The 25,805-nt window shown below is 44.9% G+C and overlaps 1 long non-coding RNA gene across 1 annotated transcript; it reads left to right on the forward strand.

The window, feature by feature from the left end:
• Positions 1 to 20,144: 20,144 nt before the first annotated feature.
• LOC109145828 lies at positions 20,145 to 24,440 on the forward strand. The gene is made up of 2 exons (XR_005603574.1): positions 20,145 to 20,199; positions 20,231 to 24,440. It is a non-coding gene; the product is annotated as an uncharacterized LOC109145828 (long non-coding RNA).
• The last annotated feature ends 1,365 nt before the right edge of the window (positions 24,441 to 25,805 follow it).

Genomic DNA, 25,805 nt, shown 5'->3' on the forward strand with positions numbered 1-25,805 from the left:
AACCCTGGTCTCTGAAGGACTGCAGAGAACCTGCTGGGGATAATAACAGAAATTATGGAGAGATCGGCTTTTCCAAGGCAGCAAAAACTGGGAGCTGAACTTTTGCTTCTCCCATCACTTTTCTCTAACAGAGGCTCCTCTGTCCTTCCCAGAATGTTCCAGATGTTTTACTCATTGTGCAGGTGGCTCAAATCTCTTTCTGTTCCTAAGAGCTCTTGAAATCACTCTTTAGCTGTAGGAAATTACTCAGGGTGTCTTTTGTGCCTCATGGACATTTTCAGTGCGTCCCAAAGGAGCTCCGCAGCCCGGCCCAGCTCCATCCCTTCCTGCTGCTTGTCCCAAAGCCCCGTTCCTCCAGTAAAGTTAAATATTCCACGTTTGGTTTGTAGAAACATCTGGTGCAGCAGGTAAGCACCATCTCCAGCCTGGTGATCGTTTTCCCAAATAAACTTTTTGAGATGGGTTTAAATAGTCAGCTCCTGTTTATGTTTTCTGTACAGAAACACTACCAGGGAAATAGATTTTGCTCTGGGCTTATATTTCCTTCACTGTGACTTACAGAAAACCTGCCAGGTAAATGTTTGTGGCCTCACACAGGTCTGCAGATTGCTGCTATCATCTTGATGACAAAAATATGGGACTTTCATTCCTGCCTCCTGGGAGTCGGAGGTTAAGAAAATTACTTAAATTTTTCCTTCATTTCCCAGAGTGTCTTTTGAAATAAGAAATACCCACATCAGTCCCAGAACCGCTGAGCAGAGCCCTGCTCTTTCTCACCCCTCCAAATCGAATGACCAGAAAATTGACTGCCAAACTAAAAGGGAAGGAAGAGAAACTCGAGGGGTGAGCAAAGGACAATTTTAGCTCCTCAAAAATCAACCTGTGCTGCAGGAAGGGTTGGGCACTCACTTAACTTGTGGCTTAGACTCAGTTCTGCTCCTAGTCTGACAGATCCTAAACGTCTTGTGGGGTTTTTCCCCATGACTTCCAGTATTTTGGGTTTTGGATGATGCAGAAAATCTGTGTATAAATCCAGTGTGGAGATTTAGGACCCATCCATTTGTAGGAGCTTTGAGTTAGTTATAAGGAGTCGTCGTCGTCGTTGTCGTCATCGTCATCTTCTTCTTCTTCTTCTTCTTCTTCTTCTTCTTCTTCTCCCTCTCCTTCTCCTTCTCCTTCTCCTTCTCCTTCTCCTTCTCCTTCTCCATCGTCTTCTTCGTCTTTGTCCTCTTCGTCTTTGTCGCCTTCTTCTTCTTCTACTTCTTCATCTTCTTCTTCATCTTCGTCTTCTTCTTCGTCTTCTTCTTCATCTTGTTCATCTTCTTTGTCTTCTTCTTCCTCATCATCAATTATATTATTATTATTATTATTATTATTGTTGTTGTTGTTGTTATTGTTCTTATTGTTGTTATTATTATTTCTGGTGATTAACAATTCAGGACTGCTGAAGAGGATTCTTGGTTGGTTTCCATCTGGGAAAACACGGGTTGTGTAGGAGAGTGTCAGTCCTGGCAACAATCACCATCCCTGTTGGTAGAAGTGTCATCCCCCTTCTGAAATATTGGCTAAATTTTGCCATTTTCTTGCCCGTGAGTCTCAGATTGGTTCTTGGCACTTTAAAGGTCATATAAGAAAGGCTCTATAGAAGAGTGGCAGCCCACCTGGATGTCAGAGCATATTTTGTTTGCATTGGCTGGGCTTTTCCTGTTTTAATTTTGCCCAGGATTACCAAAGTGAGCCAGAAGGATTCTCCGTGTGCAGCTCTTCGCTGTCACTAGCTGGCAGTGACAATGCTGGGCTCCCAGGGAACGGGGAAAGGGCGCTGCTCTGACACAACAGATAATCAACTGGGGGAAAAACAACAACAAAAGGCAAGTCTGGCTTTCCTTTGCCTCTGTGTTTAAAGCTGAATGAAGCACCACGAGGGATTAGAAGCAGATGATCTTTAAGACCCCTTCCAGCCCAAACCAGTCCATGGTTCTTTGATTTATATATCCAGAAAGAAGGAATGCAATCCACTGGCAGTGGAGGGCTCAGACTTGAGCCGATATTGCGGGAGATATTCTTCTCCTCCTCAGCACACAGTGAGAAGAAGGATGGCCTGGCCCTCATGGATCATGGCACAGGTCATGCATGTCCAGGAAGCTTTTTCCCTTTTGGAGCTTCTTCCTGTGCTCAGATCTTCAGCATAAAATACCGACTTCATTTACTTATTTCTGTATTTCCATCTCCCAAAACACCAAAGAGCAACAGGCCCAGAGCTGAGAATGGACCCAGAGCTCCAGAGCCCTCAGAGGAGGAATTGCAGAGAATTTGCAGATATTTCTGGTGCTGCAGGGGGGAGCATTGACAAAGAATTCTGCCGAGAGGGATGGAGCCCCCAGTTTGTGTCCTGCACCCCATGGCTGGGGGGGTCTGGGCTCTTTAAATGGTGCCAGCAGGACGGACATGGGGACGTGTCCTCTTTTTACAGAACTTTTCAAAATGTATTTTCTATAACTTATTCTCTAAATTGCTACTGCAGAGTCTGATCATTTCTAAAACTTTTTAATTGATGCAGCATTGAAAATTCTTACAACAGCAGCTTGCTCTTGTCTACCAAATTTAGTGTTACGTGGTTTGGATGCAAAAAAAAAAAAAGACCTCGAAGTGGTCATTTTAATGAAATCACAGACAGCGTTTTCAGGAGTTTTGTTGTCCTCATCATGTTGCAGTTTATGCTGGAGCAGGAGGCGGGGGAGTTGTTCAGCGAGAGAATAAAACCCTCCCGGGAGCGGGGTAGTTACAGGGATTAAACAGCTGATGGGCCCTGCCCTTGTGCTGGGCAGTTTCTGTCTCTGCAGTGGTTACCCGGCTCCTGGTCATGAGTTGTTGAAGGGCTGGGACCAGATCTCCATTTGAAATCCATGGAAATACTCCGTGTTTCTCACTGTAAACGTCTGATCCTGCAGGAACCTTTGGTTTGTGGAGCTGCTGCTCTTTCAGAGAGTGTTCTGTCAGTGGAGCTGCCAGGCCCAGTCCCACACTGGGGCAGAAAACATTTGTGTTCATTCAGAGACAGGGGTTGGTTTGGGAGTTTTTTATGGAGAGTTGGGGTGTTGCTGTGCTTATATCCAAGTCCTGAGCTCAAAAGCATAAACTAGCCACTAAAGAGAGACCAAACCATTCCTGCATGACCACTTCTGCAATATATTTAAAGAAATATGATTTTCAAAAGAATAAAAGCACAGGGAATGCCAGATTCTCATCCTGGGTGCTCACAGACTGCTTCAGGTTTTCTGGTTCCTCTCCTCACAATGAGAATGAGGTTGGTGTCCTTCAGATGAATGAGAAATTTTCCATCTTAAACGTTAAGAAAAACATTTCGCAAGCTCATAAAATTCTTGGAGTCCTTAATAGTAGAATCACAGAATCATGGAATTACCCTGGAATGGATGGGACCCACAGGGATCATCCAGTCCAACCCCTGGCCCTGCACAGATATTCCATAATCCTAAATGCTGCTGGAGCTCTGGCAGCCTCAGGGCTGTGCCCATTCCCTGGGGAGCCTGGGCAGTGCCCAGCACCCTCTGGGGGAAGAACCTTTCCCTAAAATCCAACCTAAATTTAGCAGCACATGCTGAGCCCTCAGCCTGTTCAGAAAACATCCCATGAATATAAAAATTACAGGTGGTAAAATGCAGGATCCTCAGATAAACAGGGATTTCACTGTAGGCAGTGGACCCTGACTTTCAAGGCGGATTCTGCTGGATCATTGAAAAATAATCTCATCTAGGGGTTTTATTCTTATGGCTAATGTTGGTTTCAGAAATCTATAGTTCACTGCTGCATCTTTCCCAGATTTGTCTCTTAATTCACCAGCCCATGTGATGTCTCACATTTTAGACATCAGAGAGTTTTTCCTGGAATAAGGAAATATTAAAAAGTTATTTGCAGTCATTCAGTGTTCGCTCCCCTAATGGATTCTGTGGCACTCAGTGTGCACTTACCTCACTTTTATCTCTGCCCATCACCCTGGCATCGGAGTTTTTCCCATCACAGCAAAATCTCCTTCCCTGAAATGCTGCTGGGGAGGATGGAGGGGCTGTTTGCTTTAGGAAAGAAATCCAGGAGGGCAAAGCTTAATGAGGAGCAGCAGCTGCATTTCAGAGACTCTGAGCTTGCAGGCCACATCAGGGGTCTGCGCGTGGGTCTGGATGTGATAAGGGATCTTCATGGACTCACCCTCCTGTTTTCCCAGGGGTGATGTCACGCAGCCAGTGGGTTTCCTGGAAAATTGGTTGTGGTGGCCTCTTCGGGAGCTGCTGTTGGGGCAGTGCAGATCCCACAGGAGTTCCTCCCTCTCCTCGTCTGGGCTGCTGGAGGAGCTTCCAACATCCAGTGGCCATTCCCTGGGATACCGGGTGTGAGAGTCACACTTTGAAGTGGGGACACTTCGGCTGAGGCTGTAAAGACCTGTTTTCACTGCCTCTGGACCACAGAAACACAGAATTTGTATTTGTTATTGTATCAGGGATTCCTGGAATGGGTTGGGTGGGAAGGGACCTTAAACCCCACCCAGTGGCACCCCTGCCAGGGGCAGGGACACCTCCCACTGTCCTCAGGGTGCTCCAAGCCCTGTCCAGCCTGGCCTTGGACACTTTCAGGGATCCAGGGGCAGCCACAGCTGCTCTGGGAATTCCATCCCAGCTCCTCCCACCCTCACAGGGAAGGATTTTTTCTTGGCACCTACTCATGTCCAGTTGGAAACCATTCCATGTTCTCTGAAACCTGAGGAACTGCAGGCTCCTGTGGAATTTATGGAGCACTTGGAGCCCGTGGTTTAAACGAGCAGTGCCAGGCACCCGTCAGTCTCTGCTCGTGTCTCCAGTGTCTGTATTTCTCCTGGTAATTTGTGAGCCTGTCCTCCCAGCAGGTGCTGAAAGCCAAGCTTATCCTATAATCCATCTCTTTCACTCAGAATACAGCACAGCCACGCTGTGTCACTCCTCTGGGAAGAGCATCTGTGATGACAATGCCACTTGAGCTCCTGTTCCTCAGTCTTTTGAATCCCCCCAAAGCTGCCTCTTTAAACCAAACCCTCTGTGACCTTTCCAAGAGATCTCCAAAGTTTCCTCCCCCCCGGGGGTGTTGTGAAGAATAATTAATGTTTGCAAAGTGCCACGAGCTCTTTGGATGAAAGTGCTGGGGCTTATTAATATTAATAATAACAGATGAGCCCCTGCAAGGCTTTGGTACAGTAGAATGAATTAACATGAATCAAGCAATCAACAACAACAAATCAAGCCTGGAGCCCCGGGCAGGGCGTGCAGCTGGTGGGATGTGACAGCTGAGCCCGCTTGGCTTCTCCTCAGTCATTTCCATTGGAATTCAAACTGTCTCCCGTGGCCCCACGGCAGCCAAGAGTCACCTACAGCACAGATTTGCTTTTTCCAGTCCAGGCTTTTCGTTGTCATTGTCTGCGAGTTGTCTTCAGGATGACCTAAGTCAACAGAGGACTTTTTTGAGAGGTTTTGCAGGGACTTGGGGCAAATTTGGTGCCATTCCCATGGGGACATTGGCCCAAGAGAGACTTTTTCCTTCTGCAAGGCTTTTGCCACAGTTCTCACTGCATTTATCCATGTTGGGGTTGTTCCTTCTACAAAGGAGTTGACTGGAAAAATAGAGACAAAAAAAGAAATGAAGGCACAGAGACTGGATAATCTGCCAGTGCCTCCCAGTGTATCCAAGGAAAAGTGGGATACACTTCCAGTACCTCAAGGGAGTTTACAGGGGGCTGGAGAAGGACTTCTCACAAGGACAGGGAGTGGGAATAGTCTTGAGCTGAAGGAGGGAAGATTTAGGTGAGATATTGGGGAGAAATTTGTTCCTGGGAGGGTGGGGAAGGGCTGGGATGGAATTCCCAGAGGAGCTGTGGCTGCCCCGGAATCCCTGGAAGTGCCCAAGGCCAGGCTGGAGCAGCCTGGGACAGTGGGAGGTGTCCCTGCCCAGGGCAGGGGTGGCACTGGGTGGGATTTAAAGTCCTTCCAACCCAACCCATTCCATGATCCCATAGTTCTAGATGGGCTATGTCAAGTATTTTAGGCCTAGACTACATCATTCCAGCTGCTGTGCCTTCCTTCCCTGGCACAGGAGGGTGGAAGAGCCCAAAGGGAGCAGAAGTGGGCTCCAAGGATTTCACTCTCATTCACTGATGTCACACCAGTCCAAAACAGCTGCTCCAGACCTGCACAGTCTGATTTTCTCATCATTTTCTCTCAGCAAAATGCAGCGAGACAAGAGAAATTCGCGTGTATAAATTACGGAGTGAAAAGCTGCCATAACCTCTGTAGATCACAATAAAAACCTGCTATACAGAAAAAGAAATGAGGAAGCCTCAGGGCAATTTCCCTTGGAAAAATGGATGGAAAGGAACATCTATATTTTCTTGGATTATTGAGCAAAAAGTTGGGCTATTTAGGAAACATGTTAATGATCTATGGAAGGGGCTTGGAAGATTTTCGTGATTCCTGCCTCGAAGAGCAGTTGGAATCATGTAATCGCTGTGGCTCAGGATGGAGAGATTCACTCCATGGAAAATGCTGAAATTTCAGGAGAAACTTGATGTGCTGTTGGAGCAAGTTTGAATTCTTTGACTGAATGTGACACAAGATGCTCTCTCATTGGATTTGTACAGCTGTGTGAGAGGAAAAGGGATCTGGGAGGGAGGGGCTGTGTGGATTCAGCTTTTCCAAGTGTTCTCCCTGAATTTCTGAGCCCTGCTCACTGAATTTCTATGTCCACCCTGGGATCTGGCAGCCTCATTGGAGAACTGTTGGATTTATTTTATCCCAGCCACTTTCGCTTTACTCTGTAGCACTCTTGGCATTTGGCAGAAGCTGACCCCGAGTTTCCTGTTTAATTAAGATAACTTGGATATGGAGTAAAGCTCTAACAATGGGCAAACAATTCCTCTCAACCTTCCTGCCTCTTCTCTTCCCAAAGTGTTTCTACCAGCCCTGGATTTGTAGTTATGAACATCCCAGACTGCCTTTGAAAGGGCTGATTTTTTATGCCATTGGCCCATTTTCCATGGTTTTTTCCACTGTGATCATGCAAAACCAAACATCCACCCGAGCACATTCCTATGTGTCACCTACATATGGAAGGTGTCACCTACATGTATGTCACCATTCCTATGTGTCACCTACATATATGGAAGGAATTCCTGGCTGTGAGGGTGGGGAGGGGCTGGGATGGAATTCCCAGACCAGCTGTGGCTGCCCCTGGATCCCTGGAAGTGCCCAAGGCCAGGTTGGCCGGGCTTGGAGCAACCTGGGACAGTGGGAGGTGTCCCTGCCCATGGCAGGGGGTTGGAATTACAGGACTTTTAAGGTCCTTTCCAGCCCAAACCGTTCCAAGTTTCTCTCCATGGAAATGCAGTCGTTGTTCTCCTTTCTGGGCCATCCTTTAAGCTGCCAGATGCTCAGGAAGTTGAAGTGCCCAACAAATTCGCCCCCACTCCTGTGCTTTGGTAGCTCCTTGTTCCAGCTCTTCCTCTCAAGGACAGGATTTCATACCACAGAGCATCAGCCCTTCCCTGCAGTGTTTTCCCTTGGGGAATAATTTGCTTGTTGTCCTGTTGGGTCATTTATTTACTGAGGCAGAGCAAGCCCTGAGCTGATGCTTTTTACCACAAACTGATTGGAAACAGAGTCCCTGAAGTGGTGTGCGGAGACATTAAAAGACATTAAACCTGTAATTATGGTTGTGGCCAGCTTTTCACACCACAGACCACTGGCAAAATGCACATTTTTTAATTCAGTATAATTGCCAGGATTTTTTGAAGTCCACCTTTGCTATAATAATCCACTGTGGTGAGTAATTTCCACAGCCTGATTTCATCTCCTCTTTCTATGCCCCAATATCTGTGGAGTTTGTTGTCATCTGACTCAGTCCTTTTTTGCTGTATTAAACTGTTTTGTATTAAACTTTGCTGTATAAAAGTCCTTTTTTTTCCCCTGTAGCAACAGCCCAGTCACTTGGTTAGGTTCCTGTTTGTATTTCTTTTAATTCCCACTGAGAACATTAAATCCTGAAATCTCAGATTCCACCCCCCCCTCCATCCCCAAGTAGCCCAGGGAACTCCAATGTTTACGAGTTTAAGAAATTATTGTGGCTCGCAAAGACATTGCTGTTACTTTAAACAATTCTGCCCGACAGAGATTAGCTTTTAGCAACATCATATTGAGGATAATCAGGATGATTACATGAATATCCAGTGTTTTCTACATGAATATTAAACAGCCTCAACTTCAGGAAAGCCTCTTGCACTGCGTTTTTTTGGCAAACTGCATTTTTTTTTCAATTTCTGACGCTGTGAAATGAGGGAGAAAAAATGAAGTGGGCTGGGAAGTGTCTGAAGTCGGAAACGTATCCCTGTCCTTCAGTTTTGTGGCAAATAATTGGGCCCTGCAGGAATTGGCTGTGGAGCTGCTCTCTTGGCTGGGCACTCAGTGCTGGCTGGGTTTTCCAGCTGCCTCCCAGCAGTGGATTTTGGCAGGAGCCCTGAGGAGTGACACCCAGAGGAGGAGGAGAGGGGGGCTCAGAGCATCCAGAGTTCGGTGCAGATATCTCCATGGGGAAAAAAATCCAAATATTTCAGTAAATTCCCTTTAGGAGGAGGAATTCCCTGCCAGGATTTTGTTGTCCAGCGCTGGGCACCCGTCACTTATTTGCTTTTCAACCTCTACAGTTAATTTTGCTCTATTTCCATGTGTATAATTATGTGGCCTGGTGAGCACGTGGGGGGACCTCGGGCTTGGGGTTTACTGAGCTCAGATTCAGCCAGAAATTTTGCAGGGAAATCTCTCCCCAGTCCTCAGCAGTTTAGGACTAGAGATCCCCTTTGTGGGGTGCTGATGCACGGGGTTGGGTGCTTCGTATGGAGGTCAAAGGGCTCAACCAAAGAGACAACTCACGGATTTTAGGGACAGAGGCCAACACTTGACTATTTCGGGTTAAATTTGGTTGTGTTTTAGCATTTGCATTCCCTTCCTTGAACTTAAAATCTGCTGAATCTTTAGGGTTGGAAAAGACCTCCAAGATCAAGTGCAAGCTTTGGCTGAATGCCACTTTTTCCTGGTTTGTGCAAGGGTAGGAACATTTCCTACTGGGAGATCACAGTCTCTCCTCTGCACAGCTGATCCTGGTGGAAGGACTTTCAATGGACACAAACCTCAGGAGAATTCAGGCTTTTTAATGCTCAAATTACATTTAAAGATTGAAATGAGGCTCTAGATGAGCATCTTTATGTTGTTAAAAGCAGAAAATCCTCTGTACTCACCCATTTTCCTCAGTGAGCCTTAACCAGCTTGAGGCTCCACTGGTTAAACCCAAAATGCAGCATTCTGGTTTAATGCTGAGCATTATAATAAATGGGGGATGTTGTTCCACATTCCAGCACTTTTACAAACCTCTTGCCATGCAATTCTTCCATATTTTCAAATAACAACACCCAATTAAGCACTTGAATCAGTGCTGCCCTCAGCAGAGATGTAATTAAGCAGGTGTTTAAATCCCTTGTTAAATTAGTCTCTTATATTTTTCTTTCCTAATCTCCCATTGCTATTCCTGTGCAGGAAAATAATGGGAAAACAAATGAATCCTGAAGTTCTGGCTCCAGGCTTGTAGGGGTCAAACTGTACCAGCCGTGCAAAGAAGATCTATGGGATCTAATGAAATTTGGGGGGGAAAAAAGCAGCTTTAAAGAGGAGCTGGTGGGTAACAGCAGTGAAAGACAAAACATCACTTCTCTGGGAAGGAAAAAAAGTTAAGTGAAATAAAAATCCACTTCCAGAAGGGCATTATGTGGCACTTTTCCCAAGTAATGGCTCGACTGCTGTAATTTTGAATGCTCACAAATGCATCCGTGGCCCGGCCATAAAGAGAATAGGGAAACAAAGAGGTTGCTAATTCAATTACAGATGTTAGAGATCAAGCTCTCTGCTATTCATCCAAATGAAAATTTACACTAAATAACATTCTCATGAATTGGCTCAGCAGCTTAATGGACTAAAACTCTCCCCACTAACAGATTGCCCAGGCTCGGAGAGGTCCTGAAAATTGTCTCTCTGGTGGATACCTTTAACCAAACCTCCTGGTATGGAGTAAATGGAATAAAGTCACATCATCCCTTTCACTGTTCCCTTAGCTGAGAGATGCATCCAAGAGTTTCTGTGGAAAGTTTGTTCCTGTCATGGTTATGGCCAGGGCGGGGGATTCGGGGTCTTACAGAGGTCCCAAATCTTGGACAACTTTCCAGAGATGTCTTAAGCCAAATCTGCAGATTGGACCCCAATCTATATTTTTTATATTTTTATATAATATAAAAATAAAATAAACTAACAAATAAGTAAAAATAATATAAATAATTTTTTTAAAGATACAAAACATCTCATGAAAGCATCTTGTGACCCTTGAAAATGTTGTATGAGATGATGCTGGAGCAGCTCTGCTGCTGCTGGGAAAGAGGAACCAAGAGTTGAGCCAAGGGGCATTTTCAGGTGCTTTAAAGGTTCCATTTCTCTTGTGCTGGTTAAACTTTGTTCGGATGGATTTGGGGGAGAAAAGTGAACGGTTTGGTAGCAAAGGGGCTCAGATTTCTATCTGGTATAAAAAGTATCCCCTGCATGAGTCTGGCTTGCTCAAAAAATGAGACTTGTCCATTGTTAGAGCATTTACCCTGATTTTTGCCCGGTTTCCAGGGTAATTTGGATGTGATCAGTTTCTCCATGGGCTTCTCTGTCCCTGTGACACCCATCCAGTGCTTGTGGTCACCTGAACATCTTTCAAAAATCTGCTTTTGGACTTTTGTGTCCCCAGGAAGTGACCAGGGAAGCTCTTTGGAGGCAGCTGGGCCTCTTCGGCCATGAGAAGAGAAAGATAAAGATGCTTTTATCATCCTGATCCCTGATGGGAGGGAGGTGGAATGAGGGATCCAGGCTCTTCTGAGTCATTCCCAGCCACAGGGCAAGAGGGTAAAGATTGAAATTCAGGAAATTCCATTTAAATTTAATTTAAATAACTAAAATTCTCTACTCTGAGAGAGGCTGAACCCTGGATACATTTCCCAGAGAGGCTGTGGGCTCTCCATCCATGCGGATACTCAAAACTTCCATGGATGTGGGCATGGGCAGCCTGTCCCAGCTGGGCTTTGGATGGAGGATTTCCAGAGGAGGATTTGGATTCCACTTCCTACCCACAGCTGATCTGTGGCTCTGAGATTTAAGAACCAAATCCATTGGGAAAGGCAGTAAATGTCCCAGACTTTGAAATGGCTTTGAAAAGTGAGAGCCAAGCTCCCAAATCCGTTACAATTCTGAGAGTGGGAGCGATGTAAAACCCAGGAAAAAAATTGTGATTTTGTTCCATTCACCCTTCAAAAAGTTTACACATCAGTGTGGTGCTTAATGTGGTTCTGGTGCTTAATATGAAACACCTCAAAAGTTTTTTAATATTCAAATTCTTCCATTTGTACAGCTATGACTTAACACTCAAAATAGCCTCAATTCTTTTGGGTAAATTTTGAATCCTAAATGAAGCAGCAAATAACACGTTTCTGCTTAATCCCATGATTATTAAATACAGAGTGTGAAAACTCCATTGATGAAGAGTTCCTTGCTTAAAAGGTTACTTTCCTAAAAATAAAAAGGAGCCCAGGCACGTTTGCTGTGCCGGGGCTCATTTCCTCTGCCTACCAGGGACAAAAAGCTGCGTTTAAAGGTCATCGGTTCTTTTGTATGTTGATAAACAATTAGTGTGGCTGGGGGGGAGAGAGCGGCACCAGCTCCTTGAGAACGGATTCCTGAGCAAATGAACCATTCCTGACAAGTCCGGGATGCCGGGATGAACATCTCCTGGATGACTTCTCAGCCTGCGAAAATATTGCTGTTTAATCAGCTCTGGCTAACAATTATTCTTCTCCTTGACAAGCACCTTCTGGGACTCCAGTCCACCCCCCCTCCCCGAGATTATTATTTTTATTATTGTAACGTTTTATAGCCGATAAGGAAGAAGCATTTAGAAAAAGGAAATAACTGCTTTTCCCTCGCAGGCAGTTCTGCTGTTGTATGCAGATGAAATTTATGTGCCGGGAATCCAAATTGGATGTTCCTCCAGACATTTGATTGCGGCGCTGGCGGTGGCTTTTCACGCATCGTTGTGGTGGCAGTGCCCTCCCTCACCCCGCTCTGCTGCCACACAAAACCTCAGCATCCGCTCCACATTAGGAAGCGAAATTGCTGCGATTGTGGCCCGGAGCCCCTCGCTTGCCAAAAAGCCAGATAGCGCAGGTTCAAGAGTCCCTCAAAAGCCTCGCTCTCGCTGTCCCCGACCTGCCCAGGAACATCTGCAGCCCGGCAATCCGTTTATTTATTTCTTCCTAATCACTGGAAAACACCGTTCAGACTTCTCGGAATGACTTTCACCTGCCCTGTTTATTTACTCGACTTTCCTATTAGTTCTGCCTGGCATTTTTTTGGATACCGAGGGATATTCTCTTGCTAAGTTTCCAGAAATATTGAGTCAGGGTTATTATTATTTTTATTTTTTTTAGCGGCAGAAGAGCTGCTGCTGCTGCTGCTGCAGGTGAGGGGGGTGGCAGAGAAAGGAGCCTGTGGAAAGCAGAGAGGCTCCAAGGATGTTCCCTGCCTACAGTCAGGTTCCTGGTCAGGGTAATGTTGGGACAGGGGAGGGGTTGGACACACAGGTAAATCAGTAATCAGGAAATCAGTAATCAATAAATCAATAATCAGGAAATCAGCTTTGTCCCCGTGTCCTCCTTGCCCTGTCCCCAGGTTTGCTTCATCCTGCTGCAGATTTTCAGCCTGGAAATCTCAGGAGTTTCACCCAGCCCAGCGTTTCTCCCAGTTTTAGGAGTCCTTCAGGGCTGAACCAGGCACAGGGAGGTTTTGTCCCGGACGGGAGGTGAGCCTTGCTCGCTGTAATTCCCAGCTGGGCGTGCTGGAGCTGGAGAGAGCGGAGTGACTCCTGCTGTCCATGGGACACCTCAGGCGCGGCAGGAAAAGGCACCAAACCCACCCGGGCAGGGATGGGGCAGAAAACTTGCACCAGCTCAGGTGAATGGGAACGCTGGCATTTTCCAGGGATGGGAATTCCCCTTGGAGTCAAGGAGAAGATCCTGCCAGTCCAGCACTTACTGCACTACAAAAACAGCTCAAGGCAAACTCTGGCAGTAATTATCATTATCTCTTGCATAGTTTCCTATCTCCTCCTTGATGCAGCCCCTTCAGACAACAAAAATATTTGGGTATTTCAGAGCAGCACCTCGTGTTCGGGGGAGTTGCTGGCGCAGCTCCAAAGCAGCATCTCAAAGGGCTTTTGCTACTTCTGCTACACTGAATATTCAGCTTACATTTGTGTGTGGATGGTGCACGGGTCTGACTCCACTTGCTTTTGTTTGTTTGTTTTTAATTAACTTCTTTGTTGCTTCCAGCACCCAGAGCAATCAAGTGATGGCACTTTGAGACCGTTGGTGAGCAGAGCTACAACCTCACACGAACAGGAGACAAGGGAATGATATTCATTCCTTGCGCAAGGTTTGCAAACTCCCTGCCGTAGATGAGGGCCCCACTTGGCACACAGGGTGGGATAAAAACCGCCCAAAGGGAGAAATGACTGGGCAAAGGGAGGAAGAGTCCCCCAAGAAACAGCTTTTTCTGCATGAGTGAACTTGGTAAATGAGATACGGAAGGAACACAGAGGAACTGTTCTCAATCACAAAAGAACTTTCCAAAAATCCTCATAATAAGGTTTGGATTTAGATTTCGTTTATAAGTGGGTGTTAAAGGATTGATCCCAAGGAAACAGGGTACTGGGTTTGGTTCTTGGGATTGACAGAAGTCGGCACATGAAGATTTCGTTTGGATATTGGGGAGGAATTCCTGGCTGGGAGGGTGTAAGAAGGGCTGGGATGGAATTCCCAGAGCAGCTGGGGCTGCCCCTGGATCCCTGGCAGTGCCCAAGGCCAGGTTGGAGCACCCTGGGACAGTGGGAGGTGTCCCTGCCCAGGGCAGGGGTGGCACTGGGTGGGATTTAAGGTCCTTCCAACCCAAACCATCCCAGGATTCTTTAAAACCACCCCAAAAAAGTGTCGGGTCCAGGACATGTGAGAGCTCAGCTCTGGCAGGCCCAGATTTGAACTGAAACTCTTCCTAACACTGACCAACCTCCACATTTCCCAGGAATTCTAACGGAGAGGCAGCTACTTCAGGTGCTCCCTCCCAAAACCTCTTGGAATGGAGTTTGTCTGGGTACAATTCAGCTGAAAAACAAATGCTGTGGAAAATTTACATTACACCCCAGAGTTTCATTGAGCACAGAGCATTTTTCAATTCCAGAGTGAGCTGCAAAGCTTAAACCGGGCAAAGAATTCATTATTTTAATGATAATAATTTACACTTGCATGGGAGCTTTCATCCAAGAAAATACCACCTTAGAATTTTCCATTCACAGCCTCTCCAAGATGGGATAATTTCACCTTGATAAGTGTGTGCATTATATTTGCCTTTGCTGCTTCTGGAGGAAAAAAATGAAGATTATTATAGTTTGTACAGTCGAGTGTTTATTATAGAAATATTTTGCATTTATATTGTAGTTTTCTTAAAATCTGAATGTGGTTTTGAAACCCTGCTTTAAAGCTATCAATCCCCTCCTAGGGACGATTATCCCAGTGCTGTGTCCTTGGGGAAACTGAGGGAAAAACCTCCTGGGGCTGCTCTGGGTCTGTTCGTTTTCTTTTTGAAGGAAGCAGTGGCTGCTTTGCATCTCTGGGAATGGGGGCTCTTCACTGAGATCAAATCTGCTGGTCCGGCTCAGCTGGGACCTTAAAAATAAAACATTTTCTCTTAAAGGGGGTTTCTCCATCTGCAAACCTCAGAGTGGGGATATTTTCCATGGTTTCAGTCCAGCTTTTAATATCTTTGTCCATGAAAAACACAGCAGATCTTCATTTTCTTTCTATAGTGGCAAATTGAGCCAGTTTGGCCTCTTTTGATGAGTAATAAATTCCCCAAACCAAAGCTGTTTTCTTCCAGCCTTTGTCTTTTTGGAGGCTCTGCACAAATATACTTAGAAATAAACAAATATACTTAATAAAATAAACAATATACTTAGAAATAAACAAAAGTTTATTTTACTTTTTTTTTCTCCTGCAATTTTCTTTGCACTATTTACTCATTTTTTAAAAATTAAATTGCCTTTTTGTGTGTGTCCCTTCCCCTCAAAACTGTTGGGAATTCTTGATTTAAACATGTGGGAGCAGCAGAAGGCAGCCCAAAACCAGGGAGACAAAACTATTTAATGGCACAGGGTTTATAAATCCTAAATGAGCCAAACTGGGCTTAAAAAGCATTTTCCAGAGGAAATATCCCAAATACAGGAAAGATTGCAGGATATATTCCCTTGGTGATGGATTCAGGGTTGGAGTGTTGTTGAATTTATTAATGTGTTTTAGCTCTGAGATTTGATTGTGTCATAAAGATTTCATGGATTATTTGGGGATTTTCTTCTTTATTAACTGGTGGGAGTCACAAAATTTGAGCAGACTTGAACTTTAATACAATAGTAAGATAATACAGTAATGAAAACAGTAATAAAATAGTAATTAAAATACAATAGTAATATAATAGTAATTAATAATATTAATAGTAGTATAAGAATATAAGTATGATAGTAGAGCATATATAAAGTATTGTTATTAATAATAATAAAAACCCAATAAAACTCATGTAATTTAGTTCACAGACAGATATGACCTTTTTCTGTGTTTTTCCATCACCGTCACAGCTGTTCCAGTGCTTTAAAAAAACCCAACACTTTGGCTTCACACTTAGCAAAGCCTCTGATAAACTTAGAAAACCCTTTAATGTCAGCACTGGGGACAAAGCCAACAAGGCAATTCATTATTTCAGTCACATTCTACATGGCAAAGAAAGAATGAATATGTTTTCATTCTTTGTTTTCATGAGTAAATTGAAAAAAAAAAAAAAAGGGAATTTTGGGCTACCCACAGGAACTGCTGCAGGATTTCATGGCCCAGGTTAATGGGTGCGGTGTTGCTCCAGCTGGAAAAACAGGGAGTGCTTTTTGTTCGTGTTTCCCTCAGAGTGTCTGAGGCACAGGAATGATTAAAGGCAGTAATTATTAATTAAATGAGCAGGATGCAGCCCCCAATCCAGGGAATCAGCCTCCAGAAAAACCCTTTGGATTTCCCAACAGATCTGTGGACATTGCATTAACTAAAGCTCCTCATTCCTTGCCAGGCAAGTTTATGCCTCCCTATCCCCACTTCTTCCCTGGCTTTTTTTCCCCACCAGTGCCTTATTAATGAACTGTGAAAGCTGACATTTCCAATAAGGAACAATTAAATCTGGAACTAAATGAAATGAAGTCATTCATTTACAAAATAATAGCTAACGAGCACGAGGAGGGGGAAAAATGTTTGCAAGTCAGGGGGAAAAAAAAAGAAAAAGAGTAAATTAAGTCTGACTCCAGTAATGTTCTTTAAATACTTCTGCTGCTCCGAAAATGAAATGGGAAGCATCTTATTAACTTCCTTCCAGAAGGGAGGAGCGGGATATTCAGCATGACAAGCATTAAAGGTGGAAATCCTTCAGAGCTGTTGTGTAGGGAAGGGATTTAAATTCTTAATTTTCAGCCCCGCTTCCTTGCAGAGGTGCTGCAGCAGGTCTGGAGCAAAGAATCTTGGAATTATGGAATGGTTTGAGTTGGAAGGAACCTCAATCCCATTCAGATGGGCAGGGACACCTCCCACTATCCCAGGTTGCTCCAGCCTGGCCTTGGACACTTCCAGGGATGGGGAATTCCTGGGGCAGGAACAGAGACCTGATAAATGCTTGTCACCTAAAAATGCCGCTGAGGTCAGCACAGAGGGTCCTTCCAGCCCTGAAAACCTTTCCAGGGGGCCCCAAGGCTCTTGGATCCAGGGAACAGGAACAGGCCTGTGGATGTGAGATGTGGGATGTGAATGGAATTACTCAAATTACAGCAAATTCCCAGCCCCAGGGAGGAATCTCCTGGGTCCTGCTCTGGTTCAGTGTGGGCAGATGAGAGACAGAAGCAGGAATTCAGCCGGGGGGAATGGATTCAGAGCATGCTGTGGAGAACCCTCCAGACAATCCATATTCTCTCTTTGTTCTGGCACACTCCAAGGACAGAATTCCAGTGGTTCAAGGCTGAAGTCCCTCTGCCTCATTTTCTCTGCTCTGTGGCTTTCCATGGGTGCAGAACTTCCTCCCCTCCCTGAGAACCCTCAGCCCCAGCACTGCATTTCTGAGAGCTGCTGAATCCACAGCCACTTCCAGGTTATTCCCTGGCAAATCCAGCCACTCACCCTCTGCTGGGTTTTCCAGGCTGATCCATCTAAACCCAAACCCAAACAAGGAGTGCAAACACTGCAGGAACAAATGGGAAAGAACACAGACACTGCTGGAATTTCAGGGAATTCTGATTTGCTGTGGCCAGTGCAGCTCCAGGTTTGCCTTGCTACTTTAATGCACTTTGATTTAAAACCTCTGAAGGCTCAAGTTAATATTTTGCAATCAATTATTCTTAGGGGGATTTCACCACTCTTCCCTAAGAATTTGAGTTTTACTTGAATTATCTAAAAATCTCCATCCTTTTCTCAAACATTCCCCACAGCCCTGTGTTTTCTTCCCTTCAGACTGAGGAATATTTGAAAAGGAGAATTAGAAAGAGATTCAGATCCAGGCTGAAAAAAAATAAAGCATTGATTTCCTCAGTTATACTTAAGGCCCTTTCCTTTTGTAAAATAAATAACCTGAATAAACACGTCAGGGAAGATTAAAACCTCATTAAAAAGTGTAAACAGAGTACAAAGAAGATAAAAAAAAGAAGCTAGGCTGAATTGAATAATGGCAATAATAAAATCACTACCCAATATTGCCAGTTAAAAGTCCTGCTAAGGGGGAGGATGGGAAGCAGAGCTGCTGTTATCTCACACTCAGGATGGAGATTTCTTCTCAATAATTAGATAACATTTTAATGAATAAATTAATTCCATTATCCAGGAAATAGGGATCATTGATAAAGCCGATTCCAAGCCAGTTCCAAAATCTAATCAGGGATTTTCTGCTCGGGATGGTCAGGGAGGATGGATGGGAGCTGCAATATTTCTCCCTGCCCACCTGAAGGAGACACAAATGCTGAGGCCACCACTCCATCCCTGCCTGCACAAGAGCTTTAAAATCACAATATTAATGCAAATTATGGCTTTCAGGATCGCAATTATGCATTTTTATTTTACTGAGGTGAGCAGGATTGTTGCATATCTCAAATGCTAAAGAAAACAACTTTATCTTCTTTTTAGGTGACGTCCTTTTAAAGACAAATTCACAGAAAAGGTGAAATATTGCCTGGTGCAGAGGAAGAACTTGAGCAGCCTTTGAGAGCAGGATGAAGTTGTGTTAATGCAGTGCCCGTGCTCAAAATTTTTAATTTAAAGGGTAAGGAAAGGCAAAAGAAGTAGAGGGAAGAATTTAGTGAAGGAAAGGGCAAAAATGAGTGTGCAGAAGGAATGTTTCCATAGGAAATGACAGGCGCAAGAGGAGGAATTCTATTTTTCAATTGAAGGTAAAATTTAATGCAGGAGGAGGACTGGAATGTGACTGGGCACAAGCACCTTGTGATTATCACCTCTGCTGCTCTGGCGGAGGGCAGCAACCAACGGGAGGTGCTGCAATTGCCTGCCTGGCCTTTCAGGCAGCATCAAGCAGCGCAATTTCAATAATGATCCTTCATCCCAGGCCCTGCAGACACCCGAGGCGGTGATGGCTGTGCTGGAGAGCCCCCGGCAGGGCTCTGGGGTGGGTGCTGCCTCGAGTGCCACCGAACTGGGTGTTGGGCTTTAGCCCTGGTGGCTCCCCAGCTCCAGGGGGTGTTGTGTGATGTGCACAACCTCTGAGTGCCACAGTGGATTTCTGACGATAAATAACAGCATTTCTACACCCCCTGACATCTGGAGAAACCTCTCCATGTCCTTTTTTAACACCAGGGTGTCGCCCTCATCCTCTCCAGAGTGCTGGTCTGAGAGCTGCTGTCTCTCCAGAGTCGCCCTGGGCTGTGTCCAGGGTTTCCCTTCACCAGTTCCCAATAAAACCCTACAAACCAATCCCAGGGATGGCAGTGGAATAATAAACTGGTTGTAGATGAGCCTGAGTGAGTGCAGCTCTTCCCCTGACAGCTCCTGGGTGCTTTACTCATCATCAGTGTTCTTCCTCATGGAATTCCCTCGATTCCTTCATTCCCGGGGTGATCCAGAAGCTGTAATGCTGAATACAGCCCACTGCTGCAGGCAGTGTTGGCATTTATTTGATTTTTCTGGCTAAAGGAGGGTGGTTTTCACTGATTTTCAGTCCTTGAGGAAGAACCTGGAGCCTGGCTGTGTAAAACACTTCACACAGGTGCGTGCTGCGCTTCATCCAGAGCCAGGGAGGTTTTCTACCCGGGATCAAGGAGAAAAAATGCATGAGGAGAAATCAAACCCCTACTCAACCATCTTTCCCAAACCTTCTACATTCAGTGCCCAGGATCCTCCTGAGAAAGAGCCCACTCCAAAGTGCAATTATTGTCCAGAACATGATACAGAGCTCTTCACTTGAGTGTTTTATTCTCATTCCGGAACTCACAGTTTGCTTTGTGCTCCTTCAGACGTGTTTGGTGTGAGAGAGGACATCCGAGCCTTCCTTCCCAACCTGGGAGAGATGCGCTTCCCTAATCACACTGTCGAGCACAGCGAGTTCCCTGCCTTGGGGGGAAGGTTCCCTGGACAAATAAACCCCATTGATTTCTTTCCAGACCTGGTTCAGCACGAGTGGAAATGCTGCTGTTACACCACCGTGCCCTGCAGCCATGAGTAACTCTCCAGGGAGGGCAGGGAGACAAAGGCACGTGTAATCATTTGTTTTTCATAATGACAGCAATAACTTCACCTTCATCTGCTTAAGAGCATTCATTTCCTGCCAGGAAATCACTGTGTTTAAGTTTATTCCAGGAGCTTAAGGAGATTGTGGTGACTCAAATACGATTAGGGAGGTGTGTCACATGTGATCCTGGGGATGGCTCAGTGTGTGCTGGAGTGGTTTGTGATCCTGGGGATGGGTCAGTGTGTGCTGGAATGGTTTGTGATGAGATCAGCCCGTGCTGGAATGGTTTGTGATCCTGGGGATGGATCAGCCCGTGCTGGAGTGGTTTGTGATCCTGGGGATGGGTCAGTGTGTGCTGGAATGGTTTGTGATGAGATCAGCCCGTGCTGGAATGGTTTGTGATCCTGGGGATGGATCAGCCCGTGCTGGAATGGTTTGTGATCCTGGGGACGGATCAGTTTGTGCTGGAATGGTTTGTGATGAGGTCAGCCTGTGCTGGAATGGTTTGTGATCCTGGGGTTGGAACATTTTGTGGTAAGTACATTTAATCAAAAGCTCTCAGTCTTACCTGCTTTTGTAGAACAGAGGGTTAATCTGCCTGTTCCTGACTGGGCCTGGAGGGTGCCTGGCCATTTCCAGACCAGCACAGCCCTCCTTGAGTCACCTCACCTGCACAGGGACTTTAAGGTGGCCAGAGCCCTCCATCCATCTATCTATCTATCTATCTATGTCCTATTTATTCCCCACTTTGGGTTTCTCCTCTCCTGTGTTTGTGGAACTGTGAAAATCCTGGTCAGCAGCTGATTTCTAATGACTCTTGCCCTAAACCTCCCGGCTTTTATCTGAAGGGTTTTAGGGTTGTGTGATTGTGAGGAAGTCTATTTTAGATTTAAAATATGTCCTCGGTCCTGGTGGCTGCTAAGGAAGGCTCACATCCTCAGTACAAGTGGTTTCCTGGAACAGAAGGCAGAGCAGTAACAACAACAACAGCAACAATAATAATTTCTAGCAGTTCATGTTACAGTGGAGTAGAAATGAGCATAAAGCTCATGGAAAAGTTGGGGATGTGATGCTGGTGGATGGGATGGAGAAGTACAGCCAGCAGAAGTCTGGAGGAAGTCATTCCATGTCTTACTGTCACTAAATGTGCGGTGTCAGAGACACATGGGCTGCAGAGAATCAAAAACCTGTGAAATACCTAGAGCAGTAACAAAAAACCTGTCCTGAGATTTATAAGGAGATACCAGGGCTAATTAGCAAAGAAAGGGAATGGACAAATCCACACAAACTGTGTAATCTAAGCTATTTAAGTTATGGTAATACTCAAGTTTGTACTGGGGTATAGATTATAGGAGTAAAAAATTACAAATAAAAGACAAAATTAGCAGTTCACTGCTCTGAGTATTTTTTTCCCAGCTCCTTTTTGCAGTGTGGAGAGGAAAGGTGGGTCTCGAGCCAGAGAGGATGTGGGTTGATGCTTCTTGATAAGGTGAGACTCTTCTTGCAGAGGAAAACAGATGAGTTTGCTCCTTCCAGAGTCTAGAAATTACATTGCTTTTTTCAAAATAAATGTGGCCTGCACTACCCAGGGAGAAACACCTCGTTTGGCTTTCATTAAGAGAGCTCGCTGTATTTTATGAAGGTATCAGGGGCTGTAGCTATAGGATTTATTTGTTCACACTTCAAAGCATTTTGGTGTGCTGGTGGTATTTGGAGATTTTGGTGAACAAACAGCCAGAGAAGGGACCTGCTCTCAATTCCTCTGAGGTGTGACTGGAGTGCTTCAGACCTGAGTTCCTGCCTGGAAGGCTCTGAATTTCCAGGGGTGTTGGCCAGATTTGCCTTCCAGACTTTGTCTGCATTGGTAACAGCAAGAATTCAGTGCTAACATTTACCTCTCTTTTACTTCAACTCAAAAGTTTCATTTTATCACTGCCAGGCTGGAAATGGGGGCTCCAGCTGAGATGGTGCTGAGTGGATCCTGCCACGAGTGCCCTGGATTTCTGCTTGGCTTTGCTTCAGAATTACCGGCAACGCCAAGTGCACTCCCTAATTTTACCCCATTGTGTGCTACACAAGAGAGGAAGAAGAAAAAAGCTTAATCTTCAAAAAAAAAAAAAACACCTTCGTATTTTTCTCTTAATATTGGCAGTTGTTTGCTTTTAAATTGCTCCTTTTTCATCAAAAGCTGAGAGCTCTGTTAAAAGGAGCAGCCCTGCAATAATCTGAGTACTAACAGAACTCTGGTGGTGAAGCTTCAGCCTGTGCTGGAGAATCCTTCTGGAAATTGAAACTGGTGTGGTGAGAATGGATTTTTTTGGAGTTTCCAGCCCTGTAACCTGGCTGGGGTGAGTCATTTGTGGCCACTGAAAGCCCAATTACTGCCTCAGAAAGCAGGCTGATAACGATGCGAAAGTGGCAGTGATGGAACACTCAAATGGAAATAATTAGAGTGTTTGCCTTGGTATTTAAGTCATTTATTCCCTAATTAACTGTCCCGGAACCGCCTTTTCCCAGTGATGTATAAATTTACCCAAGGAGTTCAGGTATCAGAATTAATGTTGTTGATTAAGCTCGATGTGTGCAGGAGAGACTGGAAGCATGGCCCAGAAAGCTGGGAAAACACTGGAAAAAATGGAATACGAGGGAATGTTCTGGCTCTTTGGATTGTAAAATATGTGCACATCATCTTTTTGCCGCTTTGCGTTGTCCTGATTAAAAAATGCAATGCTGCAATAATTATTTAAAAGCCTGGTTACTTTTAAAAATGCCCATAAACCCAAGGTCAATTTAAACCACAGAATGGGGAGCCTGGAGTTAATTTTTGCCTCTTTCTGGTCATTAGGAGTGGAGAAATGGTGGTCAGGATGAGCTGTAAATTCAGTCTGGGGACAGGTTTTAGTGAGCAGCTACCCCTCAGAGCAGGGCCAGCTCGGGGTACACAGGCTGACACGAGTGTAGGTACACAGCTTTTAGTTTTGGTCCTGTTGGTGTTAATTTTGACAGCCCTTGACCCTTTCCTGAGCTGCCTCTCTGAAAGCTCAGGTTTGATGTTTGTATTAATTTCTGTATATTAACATCAGACTCTGGCAAGTACAAATATTTCTTCCATAAAAAATTCAGCATTGCCTGTTAAATATTTCACAGCAACCCTAAACTTTTATCACTCACTTTAATTGACAGGCTCCTTTATGTGTGTTTTGTTTTGAATAATTAAATCCTTCTGTCTTCATCAAACCCCCCCCAAACTTGTGAATATTCTGTGTTCTGTCCCTTGGCAGCTGTGGGTTCTGAGTTTCTTGTTTGTCTCATGGCCTCAAGAAAAAACACCACTGAGAGCTCTTCTGGAGTTTTGGGGCTGGCAAGAACTCGGCTCCCCCTGAGGTTCTGTTCCTGCAGGCATTTCCCACTTCAAACAAGGGGTTCAGGAGTGCTCCTGCTGCAGTTTTAGTGGAGTTCCCCTGGTCCCAAGAAAGCCCAAGGTTCCCAAATTAGATTTTAGTGCTGATTTTCCAATCCATGCTTGTTTTGGAGTAATAATAATAATAATAATAATAATAATAATAATAATACTTCTATTAGCAAGAATAATTTGGGGGCAAGGCTTCTGCTGCTATAATAAAAAGAGTAACCTTGGCTTTGGATAAATAGAAAACAGCAGCACAGACAGACACTGTGTAATGACAGATTTCTGGGGCAACAATAATTAAATTACTTTGGTTATTCTTGTTTCACTACACAAACAAACAATATTATCCAGCTTATTTTTAGATCAATTTGTTAGCTCAGGCCCTCTCACTGTATGGTTGTTTCCTGTGGAGTCAGATTCACTTAAGCAGTATTTCTATAAGGCTTGGATTTCCTTCTTCCCTTTCTTTCCTTCCTTCCTGCTCCAGCTCTTGTGTTCATTCTGTTCCTGTGCCGAGTGGAGCTTGGAGTAAAACCCTGACTCGAGGAGAGTTTTGTCATTGAGCAAAGGGAAAAAAAGACAGAATTTAACATGCAATGATCATTACAGCACCAGACTGGATTCCTGGGGACAAGAGCTCCTTCTCCCAGCTGGTTCTGATGTCAGCAACCTTCCTTCCCCTCCTCAAAACCCCATCCTCCCCCAAAACAAGGACATAAATACAGGAATTGGGGGAAGTTGGGAAATAAACCATCCTCCAGTGGATCTCGAGGTGTTTGTCATCCCTTATCAGCCCCATAATGACCGTGCAGAGATGGCAGATGATGACAGCAGCCCCAGTGACACCGCTCAGCGCCAAAGAGGTGAAGATTGCACATTTTATTTTGGAAAATAATTATGCAGCTAATTACAGCTCTTGACTCTCGTCCTTCCCCTGCCTGTGTTCTTGGGCAGGCTGCTCTGCTTGGCTTGCACGAGACGGTGTCAGTTATTCTAAAGGTCAAAAGACTCTCTTGTTATGATTTGTAATTGCTGGTGATGGGGAATAAAATAAATACAGCATCGTGTGGGGTCATTTAACTCATTGTTGTCTTCTGCTGCTGACTATTCTGTTCTGTGACCACCATTACACACTGATCCCACTATCAGGGTGAGCTTATCTGACAATTAGGATGTACTTTATGTGGGTGAAGGAGGAGAAAGAACCCAAAAGTCGAGCTCTGGACTCCTGTGAGAAATTTCAGACCTGAATTCCAGATGTAGCGATGTGACCTAACAGTGCAGGACTGCCTGATTCAGGACCATTTTAACAAAAGTGAGCAACTCTCCGGTGAAGCCACAAGTGAATTTCACAGAATCACAGAATCAATTGGGTTGGAAAAGACCTTTGAGCTCATTGAAATCAGAATTAATATTTTGTGCAGCCTTTGTCTTCTTTTCCTGCCCCTCCTCCCCAAACCCTGCATGGCAGCTGTGAGGATGGACCCTCCTCCTGCTTTCCTCGGACCACTGCTTTTGGAGAACTCTGGAGCCAAACACAATTCCCATCCCTTACGGGCCAACTCTCCCACCCCAGGCCATACAATCCCCGTGGCCTCAGATCTCAGGGTCAGCTCTGAGTCTTGACTCTGCCTGATTCATTTCCATTTGCATACTCTCCTCTAGATTTCATTTAGACACCCAGATTTAGTTTAGTTCCAGCCTCATGTCTCTGATCATTTCCTTGTCCTCTCTCCGAGTTTGATTCAATCCTTTTGGTTCCCTTTAAAAGGCTGATTTCTCAGCCGCTCCCTGCTTTGTTCCTCGGGGACCTTCAGGCCTTTGTGTTTTCTATCTGCATCTTCCTCGTTGTGATGTTTATTTTATACCTGGAGATAAACCTCCTTCAGTTGGGACTGCAAGAAATGAACAAATTTTACAAGCAGTGGCCAGGCCAGGAGCCTGGACAGGAACGTTTGAGTGCTGCTGATGTTTTTTCCAGCAGTTTTTCTGGATATTTGCCATCCGAATGGCTCCATGCAGTGTGAATTTAATGTTGGGAATCCAGGAGTTGTGCCTGACCCCATCACTGCATGACCACAGGAATGTCAGGTCACTTCTATCTCCTATCTCTGTCTAATTTTGGGGCTTTAAGACATTTTCTTTTTGCCTGTAGCACACTGCAGTTGTACATGGAATTTACAACACACAGCAAAGTTATTTCCAACTCTCTGACATCCCAAAATGTTGGAACAAGTGGTGGCTTGAAGCATTTTTGCACGAGATATTTTTCTCTGGGTGCCATTTCTGCATCTGATTTTCTTTACTGATTTATTGCCAAATACAACAAACTGTCTTACCAATAATTTTCCTTTTAATGACCGTGTGGTGCTGATTTGTAGATATTTTGTCCTAATGATATGAACCTGAAGTGTTTCAACTTAACTGAGCAA

The sequence above is a fragment of the Corvus cornix genome, chromosome 22, assembly GCF_000738735.6.
Source record: "Corvus cornix cornix isolate S_Up_H32 chromosome 22, ASM73873v5, whole genome shotgun sequence".
Classification (NCBI taxonomy): domain Eukaryota; kingdom Metazoa; phylum Chordata; class Aves; order Passeriformes; family Corvidae; genus Corvus; species Corvus cornix.